The 23,835-nt window shown below is 49.8% G+C and overlaps 1 pseudogene; it reads left to right on the top strand.

Annotated features, from left to right (window-relative positions):
* The first annotated feature begins 995 nt into the window (after positions 1–995).
* LOC4351368 (probable apyrase 3) lies at positions 996–23,105 on the top strand (annotated as a pseudogene).
* Positions 23,106–23,835: the final 730 nt, after the last annotated feature.

Here is a 23,835-nt window from a genome sequence, read left to right on the forward strand (position 1 = left end):
AGAGACAAAGCGAATCATAGCGTTTCACGCTTGGCACAAAACCTTGCACCAAAGAATCAGTTTTATATCTATATGTATACTAGCAAAAAATACTGCAACAGGTGAAGATAATTTTCATGATTGATAAAAACTCCACTAATTTAAACGACAAACCGAAATAAGACAAACAAAACAAAATTAGGAATCATATATAGCATTGAACCTAGTTGCGCTCGTTTCATGCATCACACAAAGAATCTCTTTTGTACACATTTCCATAGCCTTACAAATCGTTGGGTGGCTATTCCATAAGTTGACGCATGCGTATTTCTCTATACCTCATTGACCAAAGTTTGAAATTTTGATTATTCAATCAGTGGAAGTTTTTTTTAATATAGATGAAAAACATTTCTAAAGTAACAAACTTGCCACATATACCTTAAATATTCATAATATCAAAACAAAAATATTTATGATAACAGAAATTTGAAAGAGAAAACTAAGAGGAAAGAAGAGAACATGGAGAGAAAAGAGAGGAGATTGGAAGGATAGGGAGAGGATCAGGATGATCAAGAGAAAAAAGACACTGATATGGGGAGTTGCACCTGCGGCTCCGAGTGGAGGCACGCAGGATGGGCTGATAGGATGGTGTGGGCCAGTTGGGATGGGCTGGGAGGAGGAGTGGTTGAGATAGGAGGAGAGTGTATAATAGCTATTCTATACTTACATAGAATTGTGTATAGACGATGTACAACAAACTGAAAAACTAACACGAATGACGTATCAAAATTTCAGCGGAAACATCTTCAATTCTTATAATATAGTAGAGATATACTGATATAAAATGTAACAGTTTTATCCACAAATTGTACATAATTCTCTTTTAACCATTAGATATTTTCATCCAATGGCTTATGTGGCGAGTTAAATCTGTCCCTACAATTAGCAATCTCCTGCTCTGCAACACGTAACCACCGATTAAAAACAAAAATAGCGATCGTTACCAACCTCCCACGCTGCGCCCCCCCTCCCCGAAATAGCGCTTCTCCTCTCCCTGACTTCTCCTAGCAACCATCGCTCCGCCGAATGCAATTCGTTGCCACCACCATGCGCCCTAGCCCGCCGGCGCCATCATCGGCAGTACAGTGCCTATGCGACGCCATCTGATCCATCTCAGGCCACCCGACCGGGATGCCGCCTCTTGCAGTCTTGCTCCAGCTGCATGTTGGCCTACTAAAACTGGGCTTGGATTCCTGCTTCGCTGCCACATCCTCGTTAAAGTCACCAACCATGAACTCCACCAGGTGACCATATTATCCCCTCTACTCTATCTTCTGTTAAGCAACTCGACGGGATGTCAGTAGTGAAATTATTGATGGTCGTTGTACATTTTGTCACCTCTGCATCTATCTATGTTGTACCTTTTGGCTTGACGGGATGTCAGTAGTGAAATTATTGATGGTCCTTGTACATTTTGTCATCTCTGCATCTATCTATGTTGTACCTTTTGTCATCTCTGCATCTGCATGAATCACCCCAAACTCTGAATCTATCTATGTTCCCTAATTTATTGATGGTCCTTGTACATTTTATCAACTCTAAATCTATCTCGTTCCCGGCTCCCCTTATCCTTCCTGTGCTCATTCCTCATTTTCATCGATGAGGACCTCAGAGTTTGGGGTGGCAATGATCACAGGAAGAACAAGTAGGAGATGGATAGATTAGGGACTAATTACTCAATGACCTGGATTAGCACAGTCAAAACTAAAGTGTACTATGCATCAAATTGGAGGCGATAAAAAGCATATTGACACAAAGAAATGTATACAGTTTCTGCATAGACAATTTAACGTAATGTTAAGCACAGCAGTGCTGATGAACACTGAATGACTGGATGTTGTTTATGGTTATTTGGTTTTACATTTCTATTGCATTATCAGTACATTTAAATTTACTAACTGTGGAATTAGACTGCTTCAGTCATAAATCACCATACAACACTGCTCGGCAAATGTCAGGCAGTATTTCATCTAAAAAAAATCATAAATCACCATATTACGATTTCGATTGTTCACTCTTACTGGTGAGGATGCAATTAACAATTGCTAGATGCAATTTAATTTCATGATTATGTAGTCTGTCTACGTACCTCCAGCCATAAAATTTTTTGCACTCATTTTTATAGCTTGCTCTTTGAAGGTGTCATACATATTGCTAGTGTATGATATAACAGGGCCATTAATAATACAGTTAGGTGGTTTCACATATGAGCATGTTTCACATATGAGCATGCTGAAAAGAGGGTGCACTGCATTCAGAGATATGACCATGTTGGGTAGTTCATCATTCTCTGATTCATTGAACTGATTGGTCTGAAAAATTAGGTCTTGTTAGCTTATGGGAGCGATGGCCGTATGCGATATTAATGAAAAATTGGGCACTGCAGCTGACTTCCTTAAAAATAGGGAAAATTGCAAAAACCACTCCAAATATCACTCTAAGTTTGAGATGCCCCCCTATAAAAAGATTTGTTGCAAATCCCCACCTCCTAATTCACCTTGGTTTGATTTGGACACCTTCTCTCTACACATGCGTTTTTCCTGGAGCATCTCGTGGCGAAATTAGCCAAGTCCCGCTTGACGGGAGCGAGAGACGCCGAGACCTAGTTAATCACACCGTTCCCTCCGAGTCAGTTTGAGTCGGGAGTGGAGATTGAGGCGGCGGTAGCGGGCGGAACAGCTGCGAAGATCGCCGCCGATTGTGATGCTTTCTCTTGTCCAAGCGACTAGAAAGGGTTTCACTTCGACGATCGCGGAACGGACATACAGTAAGTTCTTGGGTGTTGGTAAAATTTGAGATTTCGTTGGCATTACAATTTACAGAGAGTTGGTTTTTCATATGTAGCACTATCAGATTACATCCTCGTTAGGGTAGAAATTCATGGTAGCAAGTGGTTATTTTTTTGGTTTTGGCAATGTAATCAATGGAAATTTTGTTTTAGGGTGTTGTTAATTTCTTGGTACTGCACAAAGATCGTCTTATACAGAACAAATAACATAACCTCTTGTTCCTGCCGAGTGGGACTCGATTGATTTCACCATGAGATTCTCTAGGAAACATGCATGTATAGAGAAAAGGTGCCTAAATCAAATCAAGGTGAATTAGGAGGTGGGGATTTGCAACAAATCTTCTTATGAGGGAACATCTCAAACCCAGAGTGATATGTGAGGGTGGTTTTTGCAATTTTCCCTTAAAAATAAAACACAGTGTTGCCCATATGACAGGCAGCAAGCTAGCAGTAACCAAATGATATATATGTGTGGCATAAGACTGTTAAGTATGTGCAAAATTTAGCTACTTCAATATAATGCTTCTGCAATCACTATGCTCAGTAAATATATGTTGACAGAAAACACGAGGCCTGGGAGATCTGCTTAACTCCAGTGCAGGTCCAAAGCTCGTCTTCGGATGTATGAGCGTGCCAGTTGATTTGATCCTGCAATCAACAAGAAATAGAACAAAGAAACCACAATTAATCCTATAAATGATAGCCGATCGGCTAGGTGCCGATGACATATCATTTATTTCAAGCCGTTGTCATGTGTACATCGACCGACAAATATCAATAAGCAAACCAGAACTAAATCTACTCGATCGGCTGTAGATGTTAATGATATATAATCCTTATATCAATATATACTTAAATCAAATGATTGTGATAGATCGGTCGCCTTGCTGAGACAGTATAAATCACTTAGATCGAAATATATATTAATAGTAGGATTATATACATTCATAGCATAGCCGATCAGGTAGATCTAGCATGTATCGGCTAATACTCCGATACTACTCTATACTAAGATTTTAAAGCAAGTAGAATATACTAAACATAAGCTTAATATACTTAGATGCGACAATATCTTAACATAAAGGGCAGATTTAACATGTCAATCAAGCATATAGAATAAAAGTAGTTAAATCAGATAAGATCGGTTGAAACTCCGATACTACCCTAATCAGCAATCAGAAAGCAGGCTAGAGATTGCAATTCTAAGCACGACTTAATAGATCAAACTCAACTGATGCAGCATTAAGTATGAAAAGAAAAACAATATCTAGACAATCAAGCCGCTGGAAGTTTCATAGAGTGGTAGATATATCACATAGTCTAAGTTAACATCATTATCTAACCTAATCGGCTGCCTTCCATTAACAGATGTTAGCCGATTATAGGTTAGATGAAGATATTATCAAAGATTATGTGAAATATATGATAACTCGACGAATTATATAGACAAGATTAGAGTGTCATAAAGATGGAAGCACTAATCTTGAGAACATAAGTCGTCATGACAAGTTTTACCTCTTGTTGAAGATCGAAACTGACGGAGCGTGGGGCTCCTCACCGGGAGACCGCGCAGGCCCCCCTTTGCCGGTTCGGCCGGGGACTCAGGGAGAGATTCTAAGCTCTCTGTATGTGGAAGGCTCGCGAGACAGGAAACACACAAGACACGGGCGATGTATACAGGTTCGGGCCGCTGAGAAGCGTAATACCCTACTCCTGTGTTTTGGGAGATCTGTGTATGAAGGAGCTACAAAGTATCAGCCAGCCTCTCCCTTGTTCTGGGTTTCTAATCTAGAAAAGTCCAGTCCCCCCTCTCAGTGGGCAAGGTCCTCCTTTTATATCTTAAGGGGATACCACATGCACCATTTCTCTCTTTTTTTGTGGGGACTTACCCCACCTTTTCATAAACAGACGGAGACTTGTATGGTTGCCGTCCGAATGACCTTCTGATGGGACGGCCCATACCTACCTCCACTTCCGCCGGAAGCAGGCGCGACGTGGGAACATGGCTGTCTGCTGACGACATGACCAGTGTCAGACCGGTCACAAATCGGTCATTCTTGTCCACCACGCGTCAGTTTATCAATCTGCATGTTCGCCCTTCTTCATACAATATCTTGCCTGTAATGGTTAGGATGAAGCCTGGCATATATCTGACCAGGACTAACGTGCCATCTCTGGGAGGTAACACGCTAGCTCCAGCTGGGGACGAGCGCCTAGAAGCCCTCGTCCTGACGGGAAGGGGCGAGGCGTGTGTCAGATCGCCTGTCGCCACCTAACCCGCGATCTGACCGGTCTGTGACTGGTCACAGACCGGATAAACGAGTGCACTGCACTGCGTTACATGCGGCGTGACATGCTCAGCCAAACCGCAATAAATGTGGTTAGGTGAGCCCCACTGTGCTCACCTAACCCATACACGCGGAGCAAAAACCCACGAGGGGTCGGGGCGCCTCGGCCCTCGGGGCCGAGGGGGGTGCGGCCCGACCCCCTCGGGGGGACTAAGAGGAGGGCGAACGCATCACCCTCGGGCCCGACGTCCCTCGGGGGTACCAGGCCACGTGTGCGATTGTGTCTGCCTCAAACCTCTAGTCATGATACTCCTGATCCCATGTCACCGACAGTAGCCCCCGGCGTTATGCCAGGGCGATCGCCCTCTTTAAGGGAAACGGTCGGGCGTGACGCCACTCCTAAGACCTGGTGACAGGTGGGACCGGTCTCCACAATTGGGCAGAAACCCAACGGTCACAAACCACGCACATCGGCAATGGTAACTCGGCTGTCAACAATGAGCGGTCTCTTCAAGACTGCCACATTACTTGAGTAGCACACGAATCTGGACATGGCGATTCGTTTCGTCTGGAGATATGGTAACGTCGCTTCGGTCGGCGAGCGTAATTAACGCGCGCACGATATGATCTATCTCGACTGCCACAACCGCATATCCACCTCATGCGCCGCAAGCGGGCGAATGGGATTAGTGGAAGCGTGGGCGCGAGAAACGAGGGGGCGAAATAGTGGGCGCGAGAAGCGAGGAGCCGGGCACAGCGTTGGCAAGAGTATAAAGGCACTGAGGAAGGGATCTGTTTCCTTCCTTTCGCCATTATTCCCCTTGCCTTCGCTGCTTGCGCCCTAACTCCTTCTTTCCTGTGCCCTACCTTCGCCACACGCGCTCGCTCTTAATCTTCTCTTCCTCCGGCGCCATGGCACGGGGTTCCGCTCTGCTCGATGGTAGCGTGCTGCCGCCTTCCCGGATCGTGAGCGAGAGGCAGGCTGGGCTGTCGCGCCGCTTCATGCCGGAATCTGCCACCGGCCGGGAGATAGTCACGCTGGGCGAGGGACGCCCGGCGCCAGACTACCCGGGGCGGTCCATCTTCTTTCTCCCCTTTGCAATGGCAGGGCTGGTTCCACCATTTTCTTCTTTCTTCATGGATGTTCTGGAGTTCTACGATCTCCAGATGGCGCACCTCACCCCCAACGCGGTGATGACATTGGCCATCTTCGCGCATCTGTGCGAGATGTTCATTGGGGTGCGCCCATCTCTTCGGCTGTTCCGGTGGTTCTTCACCGTGCAGTCGGTGTCGCCGCCATCGGTAGTCGGTGGCTGCTACTTCCAGCCACGGGGGCCGGTGCTGAACCGCTACATCCCCTGCGCCCTCCGCAAGAAGTGGGACGACTGGAAGAGCGACTGGTTCTACACTCCCCTCGCCGACGAAGCGCGCCTCCGACTTCCGAGCCAGCCCCCGGTGCAGGCCTCCAGCTGGCGGGCGCCGGTAGATCTGGGGGATGGCTATGACGCCGTCCTCGACCGCCTGGCGGGCCTGCGATCCCAGGGGCTCACAGGGGCCATGGTGTACGGCGACTACCTCCGTCGTCGGATTGCGCCGCTCCAGCGACGCGCTCGGGGCGCCTGGGAGTACACCGGGTTCGAAGACTTCACGAGGACCCACCAGGGAGTGAGATGGGACTGGGCTCCTGAGGACTTCAAGATATTGGTCCAACGGGTGCTGAATCTCAACTCCGTAGAGGCGGCCCTCATTCCCCAAGGAATCCTCCCCCTCTGCAGCGATCCAGACCGCGCCTCCATCCTGACCATTATGATGGCGGTCGGGGCCTCAGAGGAGCGAGCTCCAAAGGGCCACGACGGCGCAGGCGGGAGCCGCAGGGGGGAACAATCTACCCCGAGAGGGGGTCGTGCTTCTGGGTCCCGCGACAGGGGCCCGGGGAGCAGCCGCCCTGCCGACGCCCGGGGGAAGAGGAAGCAGGGAGGAACACCTCCCCCATCTCGTCCCCGAGGGGGCGGGGCGGCGCGTGCCAGTAACAGGCGCCCGGAGGGGGCCGCGCCAACATCGCAGCCCGAGGGGGAGCGCAAGAAGAAGCGGCCCCGTAAGATTGGGGAGACAGAACCATCTCGGGGAAACCTCATTTCCCCTCCAAAGTGGTCGTTTAACCGACCCCCTCGCAGGTTTGTCTCTCACCCATCGTGGCTGTATTCATTTTCTCAACGCGAGTTTTCACTCACCCATCTTGTTCGTCTTCTGGTTTTTTCTTTTGTTTCAGCGAGATCCCGTCGCGTCCCTCCCGCCATCCCAAGTCCGGCCAGTCTGAGGCCGAGGATCCGGCGGCCGCAGAGGCCCTCAGGCGGGAATCTGACCGGCGAGAGGCCGCGGATCGCCTACGGGAAGCCGAGGAGGCCGCCCAGGAGGCCGCCCGGGCTCGCCAGGCCGAGGAAACCGCTCGGGAGGAGGCCGCCCGGGCCCGCCAGGCCGGGGAAGCCGCTCGGGAGGAAGTCGGATTTCGCCAGGACGAGGCGATGGCGACTTCCGAGGCAGCTCGCGACGAGGCCGCGGGCGCGTCGCTTGGGCCCACTCCCTCGGGCGACGCTCAGGCGACAACTTCTGGGGCAGCTGGCGACGAGGCTGCGGGCGCGTCGCTTGGGCACACTCCCTCGGGCGACGCTCAGGACCAACCGGGTCCGGGGGACATCCCCGAGTCCGGCACTTCCATCGGCGGCCCGAGCCGCGTGGCATCCTCTCCAAGGCGACTCTTCCCCACGCCTTCTATCGCCCTACTGAACGCAGAGCCCCTTCTGCAGGCCTTGGCCGCCGCAAACACCACGGTGTTGGATGGGTTAAGTGCCCAGGTGGAGGTCCTGCAGGCAGAGCGGGCGGAGCTCGACGCCGCGTGGGCGCGTGTCGAAGAGGGGCGACGCTCGGTGGAGGCCATGGTGGAGGTGGGCCGTAAGGCTCACCGCCGGCACGTCTCGGAGCTTGAAACTCGTAAGAAGGTGCTGGCGGAGATCGCCAAGGAAGTGGAGGAGGAACGGGGGGCTGCCCTCATTGCCACCACCGTGATGAACGAGGCGCAGAACACCCTCCGCCTTCAATACGGGAGCTGGGAGGCGGAGCTAGGGAAGAAGCTCGACGCCGCCCAGGGGGTGCTTGACGCTACCGCTGCCCGAGAACAGCGGGCGGCGGAGACCGAAGCGGCGTCCCAGCGGCGCGAAGAGGCCCTTGAGGCTCGCGCCATGGCGCTGGAAGAGCGCGCCAGCGTCGTGGAGAGGGATCTGGCGGACCGCGAGGCCGCCGTCACCATCCGGGAAGCAACGCTGGCGGCGCACGAGGCTGCCTGCGCCGAAGAAGAGTTCACGCTCCGCCTCCGCGAGGACGCGCTCACCGAACGGGAGCGAGCTCTCGAGGGGGCCGAGGCCGCGGCGCAACAGCTGGCGGTCAACCTGTCCCTCCGCGAGGCAGCGCAGGAGGAGCAGGCGCGCCGCAATCTGGAAGGTGCCCGCGCCGAGAGGGCCGTACTGAACCAACGGGCCGCTGAGCTCGAGGCGCGGGCGAAGGAGCTGGACGCGAGGGCGCGCAGCGGCGGGACGGCCACGGGCGAAAGCGACTTAGCCGCCCGCCTCGCAGCTGCCGAACGCACCATCGCCGATCTGCAGGGCGCGCTGGACTCGTCCGTCGGGGAGGTCGAAGCCCTCCGCTTGGCAGGCGAGGTAGGGCCCGGCATGCTTTGGGACGCCGTCTCCCGCCTAGATTGCGCCGGTCGGCAAGTGGGCCTCTGGAGAGGGCGGACCGTAAAGTACGCCGCCAACCAGGGAGGCCTCGCCCAGCGCCTCTCGAAGATGGCCGGGGCTCTCCAACGGCTCCCCGAGGAGCTCGAGAAGACAATTAAGTCATCCTCGAGGGACCTCGCCCAAGGAGCGGTGGAGCTCGTCCTGGCGAGTTACCAGGCCAGGGACCCCAATTTCTCTCCATGGATGGCGCTGGATGAGTTCCCTCCTGGGACCGAGGACCGCGCGCGCGCGCAGGTCCGGGATGCCGCCGACCATATCGTCGACAGCTTCGAGGGCTCGGCCCCTCGGCTTGCGTTCGCCCCCAACTCCGACGAGGAGGGCAATGCCGGTGGTGCAGACGACAGTGACGTCGAGGCCGGCGATCCGGGCGCATCGGATTGAGCCCCCAGACCCCCGCCATTCTTCAGTTTTTTCTTCTTTTCTTTCTTCTAAGGCCTTCGGGCCTCTTTTTTGTATAGATCAACTTAATCTGTAATCAAAAATGAAGAAATTTTTGTGTTAATTTCATCTTGCTGTGAGTATGAGATGAGGATGATCTGTGCCGTGGTCCTTTTGTGTCTTAGCTTGAATAAGGGCTTGTGCCCAGGTTCTGGTCCTCAAAAGGCGCGGGTCGGGCTAGTGCCTGGGGAGATCCACATGTCGAGACTGGCCAGGCCGGGAACGTGGTGACCGAGGGTTATGGGTGACCCGATTGTGGGTTTTTGCCGTTTCCCCCCCCCCCCCCCCCGGAGTTCACCACGCCTCGGGGCACGGCTCGGTTCTGGGCCCCGTTTGGCGATTTTAGCCGACCCGAGCCCCCGAGGGCAGGATTGAGCACGAGTGACCTATTTCAAGTCAAGATTCTTCAAAAGGAAAAAACAGCACAGATACAGCCTTTAGGAAATTGAAACTGCTTTTATAGAAATTCAGATATAAGAGAAATAAGAATATGCATATGTTGTAGCCCCCGGCCAACCCTGCACGCCCGAGGGGGGTTGGCCCGAGCCCGAAACCTGACACCCGACCCCCCCCCCCCTCAGGGGTAGAAGCGACGAAGGTGTTCGATGTTCCACGGGTTAGGCAGCTCAGTGCCGTCGCCCGTGGCCAGCCGTATGGAGCCCGGCTGGGGGACGCCGACCACTCGATACGGACCCTCCCACATTGGTGAAAGCTTGCTCAATCCAGAACGCGTTTGGACGCGGCGTAGGACGAGGTCGTCGACGCAGAGTGATCGGGCCCGGACGTGGCGCTGATGGTAGCGCCGCAGGCTCTGCTGGTAGCGCGCGGCTCGGAGGGCCGCGCGCCGCCTTCGCTCTTCCAAGTAGTCGAGGTCATCTCTGCGAAGCTGATTTTGATCAGCCTCGCAATACATGGTAGCCCGAGGAGACCTCAGGGTGAGCTCGGATGGGAGAACCGCTTCCGCGCCGTAGACGAGGAAGAAAGGCGTTTCCCCGGTTGCTCGGCTTGGTGTAGTTCGGTTTGCCCAGAGCACCGCTGGCAACTCCTCGATCCATGAATCGCCGTGTTTCTTGAGTATGTTGAAGGTCTTGGTTTTAAGGCCTTTGAGGATTTCCGCATTGGCGCGCTCCACTTGGCCATTGCTTCTGGGGTGGGCAGGTGAGGCGAAGCAGAGCTTGATGCCCATGTCTTCGCAGTAGTCGCCGAAGAGTTCACTAGTGAATTGGGTGCCATTATCCGTAATAATACGGTTAGGCACTCCAAACCGGGCCTTGATGCCCTTAATGAATTTAAGTGCGGAGTGCTTATCGATCTTGACGACCGGATAAGCCTCGGGCCACTTAGTGAACCTGTCGATCGCGACATACAGATACTCAAACCCGCCCGGGGCCCGCCTAAACGGTCCCAGGATATCGAGTCCCCAGACAGCAAATGGCCACGAAAGTGGTATGGTCTGCAGGGCCTGGGCCGGCTGATGGATTTGCTTGGCGTGGAATCGACACGCTCTACATCGCCGGACCAGGTCGACCGCATCATTAAGAGCTGTCGGCCAATAGAAACCCTGGCGAAAAGCTTTACCAACCAAGGTGCGCGAGGCGGAGTGGGCTCCGCATTCGCCTTCATGGATATCGGCAAGAAGCACAACGCCTTGTTCCCGAGGAATGCACTTCAGGAGGATTCCATTAGCTGCGCGCCGATAGAGGGTCCCTTCTACCAGCACGTAGCGTTTGGAGATGCGATGGACGCGTTCACTCCCTTCGCGGTCCTCGGGTAGAGTCTTATCTGTGAGGTATGCTTGGATCTCGGCGATCCAAGCAATCAATCTAAGGGAGTTGGGAGCACTCCCCTCGGGTCCCGAGGCCTGGACTCCGACAGGCCTCGGGGGCCGGTCAGGCGCATCCGTCTCCCCTAAGGGGTCGGGTCGCGCCGACGGCTGGGCAAGCCTTTCTTCAAAGGCGCCCGGTGGGGTCTGGGCTCGCGAGGACGCGAGCCGTGAGAGTTCGTCGGCAATCATGTTATCCCGTCTGGGCACATGCCGAAGCTCAATCCCGTCAAAATGGCGCTCCATACGCCGTACTTGGCGCACGTAGGCGTCCATCTGCGGGTCAGAGCACCGGTACTCCTTACAGACTTGGTTAACGACCAGCTGGGAGTCGCCTAACACCAGGAGGCAGCGGATCCCCAGTCCAGCTGCCACTCTTAGTCCGGCAAGGAGTCCCTCGTATTCTGCCATATTATTGGTCGCTCGAAAGTCGAGGCGGACCAAGTATCTGAGGACGTCTCCGCTCGGAGAGGTCAACGTGACCCCCGCACCGGCGCCCTGAAGAGACAGGGAGCCGTCGAACTGCATCACCCAGTGGGCGGTGTGAGGCAGCTGCGAGGGGTCCGTGCTGGCCTCGGGGATCGAGACGGGCTCGGGAGCCGGGGTCCACTCTGCCACAAAATCGGCGAGGGCCTGGCTCTTGATAGCGTGGCGTGGTTCAAAGTGCAAATCGAACTCAGAAAGTTCGATTGCCCATTTCACCACCCGTCCTGTACCCTCTCGATTATGCAAGATTTGACCGAGGGGGTAAGACGTAACTACTGTGACCCGATGCGCCTGGAAATAATGGCGCAGTTTCCTCGAGGCCATCAGAATAGCGTAAAGCATCTTCTGGGCCTGAGGGTATCGGGTTTTGGCGTCCCGGAGGGCCTCACTAACAAAGTAGACGGGCCGCTGCACCTTTCGGTGGGGCCGATCCTCTTCGCTAGGGGCCGCATCCCTGGGGCACTCTTCGTCCAAGCAGCCTCGCGGGGCGCACTTATCTTCTGTGCTGATGACCTCGGGGTCGGAGGATAACAGGGGCGGCCTTCCCACAGTGGCTTCGGGGCCGTCCTGGGGGTCGGGGGCTCCTGGCGTCATCAGAAAAGCGGGCAAAGGGCCAACTCCGATCGTCAGGGGCTTTAGGCCTCCGTTCGGCTCGGGGGCCTCTTCTCCCTACTCTTTCCTGGGTCGGGTCAGCACAGGGTTAGCCTCGGGGTCGAAGGGCGATAGGTGCGGCCTTCCCACAGTGGCCTCAGGGCCTTCCTGGGGGTCGGGGGCTCCTAGCACCGTCTGACAAGCGGGCAGAGGGCCAACTCCGGTCGTCGGGGGCCTTGGGCCACCGTTCGGCTCGGGAGCCTCTCCTCCCTGCTCTCTCCCGGGCCAAGTCGGCACAGGGTGGAGAAGCGTGAAATGAGAATTGTTCTCATCGCGCTCCACAACCAATGCCACACTAACTACTTGCGGGGTCGCCGCTAAGTAGAGTAACAAGGGCTCGTCTAGCTCCGGGGCGACCAGAACTGGGGGAGAGCTTAGATATGCCTTCAACTGGGTGAGGGCATTTTCGGCTTCCTCCGTCCAGGTAAACGGTCCGGAGCGTTTGAGAAGCTTAAATAAGAGTAACGCCTACTCTCCCAGCCTCGATATGAACCGACTTAGGGCGGCCATGCAACCGGTGACGCATTGCACATCCCTAAGTTTGCTGGGGGGGCGCATCCGCTCTATAGCCCGTATCTTCTCAGGGTTGGCCTCAATGCCTCGGGCAGAGACCAAGAACCCTAGAAGCTTGCCCGCAGGTACACCGAACACACACTTATCGGGGTTTAGTTTTATGCGGGCGGAGTGGAGACTCTCAAAAGTTTCCGCTAGATCTGAGAGTAACATTTCCTGGTTGCGCGTCTTTACAACCAAGTCATCGACATAAGCCTCAACATTACGTCCTAATTGGTTACCCAAAGAAATTCGAGTAGTACGTTGAAAAGTAGGACCTGCATTCTTTAACCCGAAGGGCATTGTCGTATAACAATAGGTTCCTATGGGGGTAATGAACGCAGTTTTTTCCTCATCCTCCCTAGCCATGCGAATCTGATGGTAACCAGAGTATGCATCTAGAAAACACAAAAGGTCGCACCCCGCAGTGGAGTCGACAATCTGATCTATGCGAGGCAGGGGGTAAGGATCCTTAGGACATGCCTTGTTAAGGTCGGTGTAGTCGATGCACATCCGAAGCTTGCCGTTCGCCTTGGGAACAACCACCGGGTTCGCCAGCCACTCCGGATGGATGACCTCACGGATGAATCCGGCTTCCAGAAGTCGCGCCACCTCCTCGCGGATGAAGGCTTGACGTTCCGGGGCCTGCCGCCGCACTTTCTGCCGGACCGGCCTTACGCCCGGCCGCACGGCGAGACGGTGCTCAATCACCTCCCTGGGGACCCCGGGCATATCCGCCGGTCTCCATGCGAAGACGTCAGCGTTTGCCCGCAGGAAGGAGACGAGCGCGTCTTCCTATTTGCCGTCCAGAAGACCACCGATCCGTGTGGTCTTGGACGGGCCGTCGCCCAGGGCAACCTCCTTGACCGGGACCTCGTCGCCTGTGATCATCCGTTGCCTCGGGGTGGCGGGGGCGGAAGCGCCAAGCCTCTCGTCGCCACCCTCGGGCTTGGATGCAGCGGCGAGGTGGTCCGCGCGCTGCTCCAGACAAGCGAGCGCGACTTTGAGGTCGCCATGGACAGAGATGGGGCCACCGGGGCCAGGCATCTTCATCTGTAGGTAGGCGTAGTGGACCGCCGCCATGAACTTCACCAACGCGGGCCTCCCCAGGACCGCGTTGTAGGGCAGACTGAGGTCCGCCACATCGAAGTTCACCCGCTCCGTGCGGAAGTTGGCGGATCCACCGAAGGTGACCGGTAGGTCGATGTGACCTAACGGCCACGTGTGCCCCGGCGTCACACCGATAATTGGCTGGGACGGCCGGAGCACCATCCCCGGGGCCTTGATGGCGTCAAAGGCCGCAGGGGAAAGGATGTTGAGGGCCGCTCCCCCATCAATGAGGACACGCCCCAACTTTACGTTGCAAACGGTGGGAGAAACCACCATCGCAATCTGCCCTCCCCGGGCAACGCACGGTGGGTGGTCGGTCTGGTCGAAGGTGAGGGCAACCTCCGACCACCGCGCCCGACACGTCGCCTCATGAGTAGGGGTCGCGGCTAGAAGCTCTCGCTTCATGGCCTTGAAGCTCCGGCGAGAAACGTGAGCACACGCTCCCCCATCGACGGTGGCAATGGTGGCCCCAAGCTCTTGGAAACCTAGGTCATCATCGCCGTCATCGATGTCCTCGGCGGGGGCCTTCTGCTTGGCCTCACTTCGCCGATTACCGGAAGGAACCGCCGGGGATTTGCCCTCTCGGCGCTCCTGCCTCCTCTCCTCCTCCCACTTCCTCGTCCGCTCAGCCAAACTTTTGACTGCACGGCGGTCCGCGAGGTCGTGAAGGGAAGTGTTGTGGACGGTGCACCACTTGCCGGTTGGGCGCTCCCTGTTGGGAGCGCCGGCCTCGTTCTTTTTGCCTCCCGCAGGCCTCCCCTTTCGGGTGGCCCGCGAAGCGCCCTCGACGGCGAGGACATGACCCTCGTCGTCGGTATGGGCTGACCTCTTCTTCCTCCTCCTGTCACGCCGCCCTATCTGAGCGGCGGATCCGGGGGCGGCCGAAGCTGCCACACCGGAACCGGAGGGGTTCCAGGTCCATGCCTCCTCCTTACTAGCCACTCGGTCCGCGAGCTGAAAAAGCTCCGCGGTAGTCTGGGGCTCCTTGGAGGCGATCTTTTCAAGCATGCGGTTGTGCCGCACACCCCCCCTGAACGCGTAAATCACCGCGTGCGCAGGGATGCATGGTATGGTGTTGCGGACTTGACAGAACCGCTGAATGTACGAGCGAAGTGACTCATCATCCCTTCGCTGTACTGCGTGCAAGTCCGCTTCCTCACCTGGGCGCGGATATGTGCCTTGGAAGTTCATGGTGAACTGTTAGCACAAATCCTCCCAAGAGTGGACAGACGCGGGTGGCAAGTTCATTAGCCAACCCCGCGCTTGTCCTTTCAGGGCCATGGGAAAGAAATTCGCCATGACCCTGTCGTCACCCCCGGCGGCCTCGATCCCGGTCGTGTAGACCTGGAGAAACTCGGCGGGGTTGACGCTCCCGTCATATTTTTCGGCGATGGTGGGCCGGAACCTTGGGGGCCAACGGACATTCCGAAGGCTCGCCACAAAGGCTCTACTACCGACACCACCAACCGGGGGCACGGAGGGCTGATCCCCGCGTCCGTGGTGAGGTGACACTCCGGACGAGGAGGCGCCCTACGTTGCGTGGGGAGCACGTCGGCCATTACGCCGGCGCTCGATACTGATGCGAGCATCCGGTTCCCCACGCAGATCTTCCCGGGTCGGAGGCGTTGACGAAGGAGTGGCGGCCGAATGGCGAACAGCGGCTGCCGCTCGCCGCGCCCTCCGTCTTGACGATGCGGAGCCGGTGGTAGCAGCACCAGAGGCCTTGGTGGCGGAGGACCGCCCACCAGCATCTAGGCGCTGCCGTGCAGTCATGACCAATTTGGCCACATCGTCCAGCTAACGTTGGGCTGGAGACTCCGGGTCATGGGCGACGGGCGGGTGATGTAGGAGCGCGCCCGCAGCTTGGAGCGCGCCCTGGGGCGTGCTGCCGTCGCCGTAGACGAGGAGGCGACGCTCCCCATCTCGCCGCCCTTCTCCACCTCCTGTGGGTGTCGAAGTCGCGGATCCTTCGGCCCTCTCGAGCGCCTTCTCCCGCCTAGGACTTTGGCGTGGAGGGGGCGGTGGAGTACGAGCTCGACGGCGTGGGTTTGGCTCCCTGTCGTCACCGCTCATACTCGGGGAGAGGTCGTGCGCCTTTGCTGGCTCGGCCATTGGGCTGAACAGGAAAAGCTTGGCGCACACGAAAGAGTGCGAGAGCTCAGAAAATCCCTCGCAGAGCCCCCTACCTGGCGCGCCAGATGACGAAGCGTGGGGCTCCACACCGGGAGACCGCGCAGGCCCCCCTTTGCCGGTTCGGCCGGGGACTCAGGGAGAGATTCTAAGCTCTCTGTATGTGGAAGGCTCGCGAGACAGGAAACACACAAGACACAGGCGATGTATACAGGTTCGGGCCACTGAGAAGCGTAATACCCTACTCCTATGTTTTGGGAGATCTGTGTATGAAGGAGCTACAAAGTATCAGCCAGCCTCTCCCTTGTTCTGGGTTTCTAATCTGGAAAAGTCTAGTCCCCCCTCTCAGTGGGCAAGGTCCTCCTTTTATATCTTAAGGGGATACCACATGCACCATTTCTCTCTTTTTTTGTGGGGACTTACCCCACCTTTTCATAAACAGATGGAGACTTGTATGGTTGCCGTCCGAATGACCTTCTGATAGGACGGCCCATACCTACCTCCACTTCCGCCGGAAGCAGGCGCGACGTGGGCGATTGTGTCTGCCTCAAACCTCTAGTCATGATACTCCTGATCCCATGTCACCGACAGAAACCGATGCAGCTCAACCCGAGAGCACGAACTCGTCGAAATAAAAGTAAAGCATAAAGGGTGGCGATGCGCCGAGATTGTATTGGATGTGTTGTTCTTTTTTACATAGGGCTCGGGTCTATTTATACCCGAGAATTACAAGATACGTCCATAATAGACACGACTATTATCTCTAACAAACTCTAAGATACCATAAGTCTTTACGGCAGACTTTTGCCCAAACATATCTCTAAAGAAATTACATAGAATACCCTAATTAATAGATACAATTGCCTTCCCAGGACTCTATCCATGCGTGGCAATTATCTTGAAACACATCAACTTGAACCCGATGACGTACACCGAGTCATATTATCGGAATCGGCTATATCGGCTAATCGGCTGTATCGGCTAGCCCCGTCCGACTCGAACTCTGTCGACCTGACCTTAGCCGATTTGGACTGCAGCCGATTCTTACTCTGTTTCCGCAACGATCTTCATCTTGGATTCCACTTCGATCTGATCTTCATCTCCGATGCCAATAATGATAGAATTTATGAAATTTGGTCGTTAACAATATACTCCCTCTGTTTCTAAATATTTGATGCCGTTGACTTTTTTAAATATGTTTGACCGTTCGTCTTATTCAAAAAATTTAAGTAATTATTAATTCTTTTCCTATCATTTGATTCATTGTTAAATATACTTATATGTATACATATAGTTTTACATATTTCACAAAAGTTTTTCAATAAGACGAACGGTCAAACATGTGCTAAAAAGTTAACGGTGTCAAATATTTAGAAACGGAGAGAGTAACTAATTATTTTGATCGGCACTAATTTCTGGTAGAAAGATGAAACAATGTACGTACATTCAGTGCTTCAGTGAGCAGTGGGCTAATATAAATTGAGTGGTTATCAGGGCAAATGAGGCTTGCTACAGGTGCTTGACTGAGAATTTATCAAGTTTCTAGGGTGCACGGGTTTACAGATCAGTTTATGCTGCTATAAATTTGAGGATTTAGAGCTAGCAAAAGGAAATAAGGTATGTTTGTACATAGTTTCCTAATTATGATTGTGTATGCATTGATGAATCTGGTGAGCATAGTGGACTTCTCTTTTTCTTGACACAAATTCATTCATGTCCATACATTCGGTTTCTCATCTCAGTGGATTTAGAGAACATCATCATAGTTTGTATAAACTCCTTACAGATAATTCTCTATGAATGCTAGCTTCTTAGAGTTCAATTTATACATTGGATTTAGCTATACTGCACGGTGTGTCGATGCATATTGTAGAGTGCTTCGTAAGTTCTTCGAATGATTCTTTACCAATATGTTATTTGATTGCTCCATAGAGTTTTCAAGGTTAACTATGATCCACAAGATACACAAACTCACTTTTCTCTCTTTCATTGTATATCTTTTATGGCTTTTGAAAATTTTGGCCCAACCAATCCATGTATTTTTCGTAGACTGGCTTTATCTTTTTTCGTCAAAAAGAAGTATTTATATGACGATATATATATATATATATATATATATATATATATATATATATATATATATATATATATATATATATATATATATATATATATATATATATATATATATATATATATATATATATATATATATATATATATATATATATACTCATTTGAATTGAAAAAGTTTCATACTCATTTGAATTGGGTATGTACTCAATTTCAACAATGGTGCCCGGGCACCATGGAGCACCAAACAAATTTACTATATATATATATATATATATATATATATATATATATATATATATATATATATATTATATTTATATATGTTTCAATACATATGTACATGCATAATATATATGTATTTATACATATATATGTTATGCAAATGCATATGTATATATATATATGACCAAAATATATATTTACATTATAGAAATGTGTACACATGCATATAGAAACATAGACATGTATTAATTACAATCCTTTATATGTCCTAGCTAGCTACGATTTCGACGTAGTAGTAGTTGATATCTTAGAAGCTAAGGACCTATGAATTGTATTTCCGTCGTAGTAGAATTCACCCTTGGGATCAAGGATTTGTTCGTTGATGAATCCCATGAGTTGTTCTTGAACCGCCGCGATAAATTCCTTGTGTGTGATCAGGTTATCCCTCATGCGAATAAACTATATGAATATATGAAATTAATTAGTAATTAAACAACAAATCGATACGTAATGAAATTTTGAATTTATTTGTACGTACATTGAGCTCTCTTGTGGTGATGATTTGGTCTGCAAGGCAGTGGCAATACTCGCACACGTAGTAGCCGCACAAGTTAGTTCCCTGCTTTTGCTTTGCGCACTATAAATAAATGACAAACGACGAGAGATCTAATTAATATACACTTGTATGTATTTGAATCGGAGAAATATAAATGTAGAGCATGTGTACTCACAAGAAAATTGAACTTCCGCCTAAGTCTTTTTCTCCATTTGCTGCGGACCAAATGACGGAACCGATACCAAGCCCTACATGGAGTTTAAAGCTATGATTCGTAGTAGCAATTAACTATAACAAGATTCTTAATTAACATAGGAACTTATGACAGTACCTGTCTATAAGTTCGAAAACCTTGTCAAACGTAGACTCTTTTTTATCCATTGAGTCATATACGTTGACGGTGCAGGTCTCCAGGTCGAAGAGTAAAAGCACCCAGTGGAATCTGCAATGTGCGTGGGATGCATTACATATGAAACACTTAGCATGTTCGTACGGGAATGAAATTTGGTATAGGAAGACAGTAAAATTAAACTAACTCTGTGTTGTACGGCAACAGTATGAACGTCTTGTAATGCTGCGCCTTCAGGAGATGGACGAGATTGTCCTCTGTGGCTTGCGGATACTGGTCGAGCATTGCGACGTTTACTTTCCGAGGGTCGATGAATCCAGTATCGAAAACCCCCTGCCGTCGGGCCCTTTGAATCTCCATTCTACAACAATAAAAGGGAGTATATATTATATATAGTCTACTTATATACAAGGACCTAATTAATTAAAGGAAACGTAATAAGAAATCTAACTGAACGATACTTACAAAATCCAGCAACTCATAATAGAGACGTCGAGGGTGTCCAGCTGGTATAGTTCGTAGATACCCTTGAAATTGATCCTTGGAGGATGGAGGATGAAGTTGCAAACCTTTTAGGCACCTCCGATTTGTATGTAATCACCAAAATAAATTCACTAGAAATTTTGGCATGACCTCCCCTCTTTTTTGAAAAAATTTAGAAGCTTGCTCGGGCAGCTGGAGGAGGAAGAAAACATATATATATATATATAAGGGTGGGACTTTAGTCCCGGTTGGTGTTACCAACCGGGGCTAAAGATCCCCGGGATCTTTAGTCCCGGTTGATAACACCAACCGGGACTAAAGTTACGATCTTTAGTCCCGGTTGGTGTTACCAACCGGGACTAAAGATCCCGGGGGGGCCTGACAGGCCCTGACAGCATTTGAACCGGGACTAAAGATCAAATATGCCCGTTACCTTTTTTAACCGGGACTAAAGATCATCTTTAGCCCCGGTTTTTATTGCATCCGGGACTATTGTGGAATTCGGCCGACCGACGAAAGATGGTTTCTCCACCAGTGTTTAAAAATTATTCGTAATCAAAGATTTTAAAGTTTGACATCATGTTTGTTCAAAATAACAAGTATTATCAATTGGTGAGAGTACTTATTAACTGCTAAAGATAATTATTATCCTCCTACTACTTAATTACTACTACTACTAATAAAGATATATAAACATAATTTTTGTGTTGGTTGCAGGTGGATCCTGGGCTGAGCTCGTACGCTGGGCGGCCGCAAGAGGCAGCAAAATCCATAATGCCTCTGCTTGACAAGGCCAACCACGCTATCCCTATCTGGCTTATGAACAAAACTCCCCTTGAACTTGGGGTACCGTACTTAACAAAATTTAATTTGCTTTTCATCTAATTTGCTTTTCTAAAACGATAGATATAGTAGACGTTTATGACTTTAATCAAATATTTAAGTTGGCCCCTGGTTTTGAGATTGGTGCAACTACTTGAGAACAACATCAATACAGACAAGAAAAAAATATTGGACCATGTGACGAAGTAGTCTCTTGTATCCAGGGTTCCCAATTTCAATTAAATCTGATTTAGATCTCGCGAAATCCGAACTTTTTGACCAGGTCGTAAACACAAACCACTTGATTTTTCGATCAATTTTTTAAAAAGTTTAAAGTGAATTTTATTTTGTTGATAAAATTTATCCAGATTTCATTGGTTTCTATCAGTTTTTTTACGGATTACATGAAATCCGATGATGTCGCTCGTGAGCAGATTTGATTTATTAGGATTATGAACCTGCTTATATCCTTTACCCATAAGTTAGAATACTTCCACCGTTCAGTTTTATAAGACTAGATCTGGATTTCAAAGAGCTTTTCATATACTACTATAATATTAGTTTCATGCTTATCATGAATATATATTATCAGAAATTAATGGTCAAATTTAGTCTTAAAGTCATTTGTAGAGTTAGAATATGCCTTGTAAGAGCGAACGGAGGGAGTATCACTCGAGTTGAAACCATTTTCCTACCGTAACGTTGTAAAAATATGTTTCCTCCTTGAACAAATTAAAATAGAAAAATTGAAACAAATATTACTCACAAAAAAACCTTTTAACTTGCCAATCGAACATGTAGGCAACTGCTGGACTCAGACTTATTGGAGATGACAAGACAAACTAGATTCTTGAAGCGGTAAGTATACTTTCAGAATAATCGTACCATACAAATTAAACACCTTCATATCACTAGCAGCAATTTGATTCATAATACAGGTTAGAGATGTTGTCCACACCAAGACCAAGTTCCAATACAATCCAAACTGGATTAATGTTCTTAGTGGATCTCAAGAATGATCTTACATGTGGGTTGCACTTAACTATTTGTTGGATAGATTAGGAGGTGACTACTCCAAAACTGTGGGTGTGATTGATCTCGGAGGCGGATCCGTGCAAATGGCCTATGCCATCTCATCAGGCACAGCTGCTAATGCTCCAGAAATGCCCGATGGGCAGGATCCTTACATTATAAAGGAGTATCTTAAAGGAAGAGATTACAATGTTTATGTGCACAGGTCAGTAACTTAATTCGTTTTTATTTTTTTTATCAGATCGATCTCATTTTACATCTCAATCTCTACTACCAGCAGCTGAATAATAAGGTTTTCAAGAGTGTAACGTTCAGTTAACTAAGATCAATCCTCAGTCTGCTACGTTGTTGAACAGTTCTCTAGTGAATATATAACTGAAGCTATGGGAAGGAATTATGCATACTTTTTATCACTGTAGTTACTAGCTAAGATCAATAATCATCAATCTGCAGTTACCTGCACTATGGTGCTCGGGCTTCTCGCGTGGAGATCCTAAAAAGGAAGAATGGGACATTTAGCAACTGCATGCTGCGCGGATTTTGCGGTACTAGCTTGTTCCTTGAGATTTGTTTACACATCTTTTTTCTTCAAGATGCATCATATATAATACCTCCGTTTTACGAAATACATCTCTTTTATATTATAAGTCGTTTTATTTTTTTCTAAGTCAAATTTCTTTAGTTTTTACTAAATTTATAAAAAAATATAATAATATTTTTAACATAAAATAAGTAAACTATCAAAATATATTCAATTTTAGATTTAATAAAATTGATTTGGTGCTATAAATATTATTGTATTTGTATATAAATTTGGTCGAACTTTTAAAAAATTTGACTAAAAAAATCAAAGTGACTTATAATAAATAGAGGGAGTATGTAATTAATCCATTGTTTACTACATTTCTAATTATAATTAATCAAGTGGTTTAATTGTGCCAATCCTTGGAATATTAAAGGTAAGTACATTTATAACGGGGAGCAGTATGATGCAACGGCGCGCCACAAGGAGCAGACTACCACAAGTGCAGAGATGAGGTGGTGAAGGCACTCAACCTGGACGCGCCCTGCGAAACCAACAACTGCAGCTTCAACGGAGTGTGGAACGGCGGCGGTGGCGCTGGGCAGGACGAGCTCTACGTTGCGACCAGTTTCTACTACATGGCCTCGGATGTAAGTGATTAATTAAGCAGCTAATTAATTTATCTGCATAACAGCATGAGCAGGGTCGATTACAGCAGATATTGGCTCAACGTTAAGGCCCAATAACTAAATAGGTATCCTGAAAAGAATGGCCCAATAAGTTGATAGCACAATGAATCTAAGTAGGCTTAGTAGGCCTAGAAATTTAAGTTGGTCTAGTAGGTTGAGAAAGAGGTTTTTCTTTTTTAACGAGAAAGAGGTTTCTTGTTAAACCGACCGCTTTGCACCCATGTAGTACTTTTGAATCGTAGTAATTTTGTGCAAAAATGAGTCACATGATTAATAGGTACGTGCAGGGGCAGGCCCAGCTATAATTCAAGGGTATTCAGATGTATACCAAAGATTTTTGGACAAAAAATAGGTATATATACTCTATAGTTCATATATGTATGCAAAAAGATAAAGAAGCTACTTATTTGGGCCTTGTTTTACCATTTCTGTTGTATTGGGCCTAAATTTTCCACTCCCCTCCCCCTTTCCACTCGGCCCGCATTCCACTTGGGCCGCAACTGAGCCCATTTCCAAACAAAAATCCCCTCCTCCAAAAATCCCCAATTCCCTAAGACACTAACCCTAAATTTGTTTGGAGACAGCCGGTTGCGCGGGCGGCGGCGTGCGTTGCTGCGGCGTGCGGCGGCGGCGTCACGGCGGGCCGTACATGGATGGATATCATAAATAACTTATTATACGTGCGATTTTAAGACGTCAACATAGATATATTTGCATGAACGGATATGCGTGCATATCTGAATGCAGTACAGTTGCATTTTAAGACCCTTCAACATTAATTTCAATTAATTTGTATAGCGCCTGACAAAAAAGCCCTACAGTATGACTTTACTTGCTTTGTGTACGACTTTTGCTAATGATATACTAGTATATAATACACAGTTGACATAGCTATCGATCTATATGAACGAACATCTTTTGACAGGAGAGTCTAATATGGACGCATGCAAACTGGATTGGTATAGGTACTTATCACAAGCTAGAATTT

Source organism: Oryza sativa, chromosome 12 (genome assembly GCF_034140825.1).
Source record: "Oryza sativa Japonica Group chromosome 12, ASM3414082v1".
In the NCBI taxonomy this organism is placed as follows: domain Eukaryota; kingdom Viridiplantae; phylum Streptophyta; class Magnoliopsida; order Poales; family Poaceae; genus Oryza; species Oryza sativa.